We start from the raw sequence: 4,854 nt of genomic DNA, 5'->3' as shown, positions 1-4,854 counted from the left end.
AAAGAATCAGAAGCATTTCTAGCTTTTGCATGATATTGTTTCTATGAACTCTAGCCTCTTCAGGTGAAAAAGCAGAAATTAATGAGCCACTGAGGAAACACTAATTTCCTACCATTAAAGGTGACGAATTCTGCTAATGGATTAAATAAGGCAAAATTAGAAGTTCGACTATAAGAAAGACTGTTTTAAAGGTAATGATTCTATATCAAACCTGCAGAAAATGCTCATTAAAATGAGGTGACTCTTGTACGGTAAGGCAATGAGTGGTTAGATTAGATACCACTGTGCTCCCTTAGAATCACATATTTAACTGGAAGATGCTTTAAAAGTGGACTAGTTCAACCCCCTCTTTTAGATGAAGAAACTGAGGCTTTATTTGCCTACGATCACACAGGCAACTCAACCCGGGTCCTCTGCCTGTAGAGCCAGCCCTCTGTACTGTGCCAAACCGGTGGTTTATTGATACGGGGAGCTCCTTCGGCACCCTCTCTGCAGTTTAGTTAGTCTTAAGCCAGTTTTCTAACCATTAGGCCATGCTGCCTTCCAAATCTATGATCCTTTGATCTCAACCTGCATTTACAACCCAAGAACCCCCAAAAGCAGCTTAGAGAGAGCATGAATGTTCTTTGTGTCCCCAGCACTTAGCACGGTGCCTGGAATGAAGTTGGTGCTTAATACATGCTAGTTAACTGAGTGGCCTTAACTATGAATAAGAGTAGTGACTTCACTCATGATTTCCCCTAGGGCACAGAACAGGTCTCTGCACAAAGAAGGTGCTTAACAAACGCTCTTGGAATTTGTAGCTTGAATTTCTCCTCAAATACTCATGGGTGAAATCTCCAATAATCATGGTGGAGGGAGGCAGCGCAGGTCCTAATTCTCCCATTTTGCAGATGAAGAAACTGACTCAGGGGGACTGTGGTTTTCCCAGGGTTACTTGGTTAAGAATTTGAGGTGAAATTCAAAACATTCCTGACTCTGTTGAATTTCTATCCACACAACTCCAATGTGACTTTCTGTCTTTCTTGGTTTTCCTATTAGTAGTAACCAAACCCCTCATGCCTCAATTGTTATTCTTTCTAATCACTTCATTGTGTGTGTCTGTCTACTAGACTGTAAGATCCATGAGGACAGGATTGAGTTTTATCTGAACTTTGTATCTCCTCCAGAGGCTGGTGTTCTGCACATAGTAGGCACTTGAGAAATGTTTGATGGATGAATGCATAAATGAAGGAATGAGTTCCCCCTCACTAAGCCAATGTTAAGTGACCGCTTGTCCACCACGCTATCCGGGAGAATTTTGTTTAAGAGAGAATCTCTGAGGTTCCACGATTCTATGAATGGAAACCATAGCTACTTGTCCCCATGACAGCTCAGGCAGCCACAGGTACGGTGGAATGAAGGGAAAGGGGAGCATCTCCCTCCCTGCACAGTTTTATGCACCCCAGAACTATCCCAAGCTCCCTCTTGGACTGTCCTTGTGCCCTCACTACACCCTCGAATGGAATAGCCCAGCGATCCTTAGAGATAGACAGAGGGACAGCCATAACCTAGTGCCGATGTAGCCAGACAAGGGGAGGTGAGACTGTAACTCAATCAGCCGCTAGCAAACATGGAGTAGCCCTGGGTAGGACTAGGCAATGGGCTGATCAAAGATGGTGGCCCGATGGACTTCCTCAGAGCTCCTTTCAGCTCTACACTTCATGGAGATAAGGACAGGAGGGCACTTGGCAGTCCATCAAATTGGAAAGTCACCCACCTCCTTTGCAGGTGTTTTGTACTCTGGGGCAGATCACGGTGGGCTGGGTTGAAACTATAGCATATGTATTGACTATAAAGGTCTGCTCCCTTGCAAATGGAGGACAAATTTTTGATTCCTGTTTTGTGATAGCACTGGATCGATGAGCTCTTGTCTCATCCCGGAGGATGAGGGGAAGGGCGGGGGGTGCAGGGACTGTGCCTGCTGGTAACTGACTCTAAATATATTCATCAACTCCAGAAGGGCTCTGATTAGGTCCTCTTGAGGTGGCCTCCACTGAGGTGCGATGCTCACATCTCGCCAATCTTCCATCACAGGCCTGCTTGTCTTCCTCATCAACCCCGCTTCCCAATTAGGCCCCCATCAGGCCCCTTCTAGCAGGGCTTTCAAGCTGCCGGCGGAAATTGCCCACAGTGGGTCTATTACTGGCATTTCTATCACAGTGTCCAATCTCAGGCTTGTTAAACTGATAGCCCACTTTACACCTTTATTTTCTGGATCACTCACTCAACTTTTTGTGATCTTGGGGAATTATCTGTTGTTTGATGGGAATAGTGAAGGCTGGCCTCTCTTTTTGGCTTCCTCTGTCCTCATGATATGCCTTGAAGTGTTTGACTAGCTCTGTCTGCCCTCAGATATCTGTAGCATTGTCACATGGAAGAGGAGCTATCAGGCCCCAGAGGGCAGAACTAGGAATGATGGGTGGAAGTTATAAGGAGGAAGAGTTCAACTTCCCAGGCAACCAGATAGCCCAGGGGATGAATCAATGGACTTGGAGTCAGGAGGACGCGGGTTTAAATTTGGCCTCAGACGCTACCGTGGGACCCAGGGCATGTCACTTCACCTCTCTCAAACTCAGTCTCCCCATCACGAAATGGGGAGAATAAAAGCACCGGCTTCCTAGGGTTTTTGTGAGGATCCAATGAGATAATATTGGTAAGAACCTTAAAGCGCTGCAAGAAATGCTAAGGAAAAAAATCCGTACAGGGAAGAGCTTCCTATATGTTGGCACTATCCTAAAGTGGGATGGGCTCCCTTGTTGGTCACTGGGAATCTCACTCCAACAAGGCAGCCTATTCCATTTGGGGGAGGGGGACTTGTATGCATACTGGAGAGATCCCAGGGGAAGCTGCAGGGTCTTGCTGGAATGCTGGAGAGAAGATTCCTATTGAGTTATGGCTAGGCATAGAGGATCTCTGGGTTCCTTCCAGTTTGGGGTGGGCAATGGTATAGAGCAACGCACCTTGGGGCAGGAACTTTGTTAAGCCTTGTGCTCACAAATACCCAAGAGAGCTAATCTCTGCCCTCTAGATGCCTACATTCTAATAGGAATACAGGAAAATGGCAGTCAGGGAAGGGTATTTTGGTCTGGGAAGTCACTGGGATAGTGAGTGGGCCCATAGGGTAGTTGGGCTACACTCTCTTCCCAGGGGCAATACTACTGTTGATTACTGATCACAGAGGGAGAGGTGGATGGTACTTGAATGGCCTGGAGGTGATGGGGTAAAGCGTAACTGGGGGATCTGAGGCCAGCAAGATGGAATGGGCTATGTGAGTTTGTACTCATGGTCTTAAGTAGGTTCAACCCTTTACTAATGATTACTGCATACAAGAAGGGACTTTATGGCCACTTAGTAGGAATGGAAGAGGTGGGCTGTCATGTGGTAAGAGTTAGAGCCAGCAGCTGGATGGTCAAGAGCTCCTGCCATCTGTGCCCCAGAGACAGGAGGACACGTAGATCCCGGGATTCTGCCTTCTACATTTTGGGTGGATTCTCTATGGAAGAACAAGGACACACAGACTGAGAGAGCAGGGTGGGGGGCAAGGGAAGTCAGCCCACTGAGTCTCCGTGAGACCCTCCCTGAATCTCCCCACTCCCTCCTGCCCAACCCCGGCCTGGTCATGTGGGTTCTTCTGAGATCACAGTTTTCTTTCTTGATTCACCTGTAGCCCCCCCCCCCGCCTTCACTTAGTGGCTGTTCCAAACCAAACTGTTCTCTCCTCAAGCCCCCAGTACCTCTTTTCTCTCTCTTAGCAGATCTCCTCACCTCCTACCCACCACATCCTGGGCCATCTCCAGTTGTTCTGATCTACATCTGGCCACTGGACCCAGATGGCTCTGGAGGAGACAGTGAGGCTGGTGACTCTGCACAGCCCTGCCTCACTGAAATCCAATTCACTTGCATGTCATGGCATCACCTCTTTGATGTCATGGTCCTCTTTGAGAAGGAAGGACGAACAACAACCACAACCTAATGAGAAAATAGAGGTCATCTTTTAGGAACTGCCTCTTCTCCTCTAGTCCACACCTTGAAAGCCCTCCACCCCTTCAGCCAATCTCTCCTCCTATATCCATCTCTGGGAAATAACAACAATAATGGCTAGCATTTATAGAACACTCCAGTGTGTGCAAAGCACTTTACAAATGTTGTCTCGTTTGGTCCTCACAATGATCGTGGGGAGTAGTTGATATTTTTAATCTTCATTTTACAGCTGGGAAAACTGAGAGACGCATCGGTAAAGTGCCCAGGGTCAGACAGCTATTAATAGCTATCCATTTGAGGCAGCTAGCTAGTGTGGTAGACAGATTGCTGGACCCAGAGTGAGGAAGACCTGAATTTAAATCCTGCTTCAGACACTTACTAGCAGCATGACCCTGGCTAAGTCACTTAACCTCTGTGTGCCTCAATCTCATCATCAACAATAGCACCTACCTCCCAGGTTGGTTATGAGGATCAAGTGAGATAATATTTGTAAAGTTCTTGCCAACCTTAAAGCACTACATAAATGCCATAGTAGTAAGTCCTGATAAGTGTCTGAAGCAGCATTTGAACTCAGATCTTCTTGATTCCAGGTCCAGCACTCTATCCACTGTGCTTCAAAAGTTCTTGCTGAGGCCAGCCCCTCTAGCTGTGCCCTCCCATCCTCTCCAGAAACTTGTTCCATCATTCTCTCTCTCTCTCCTCTCTCTCTCTCTCTCTCCTCTCTCTCTCTCTCTGTGTCTCTCTCCTCTCTCTCTCTCTCTCTCCTCTCTCTCTCTGTGTCTCTCTCCTCTCTCTCTCTCTCTCCTCTCTCTCTCTCTCTCTCTCTCTCTC

The sequence above is a fragment of the Vombatus ursinus genome, unplaced genomic scaffold (genome assembly GCF_900497805.2).
Source record: "Vombatus ursinus unplaced genomic scaffold, bare-nosed wombat genome assembly UNPS02003292.1, whole genome shotgun sequence".
In the NCBI taxonomy this organism is placed as follows: Eukaryota; Metazoa; Chordata; class Mammalia; order Diprotodontia; family Vombatidae; genus Vombatus; species Vombatus ursinus.
The sequence above is the reverse complement of the archived record's forward strand: the minus strand, read 5'-3'. Positions refer to the sequence as shown.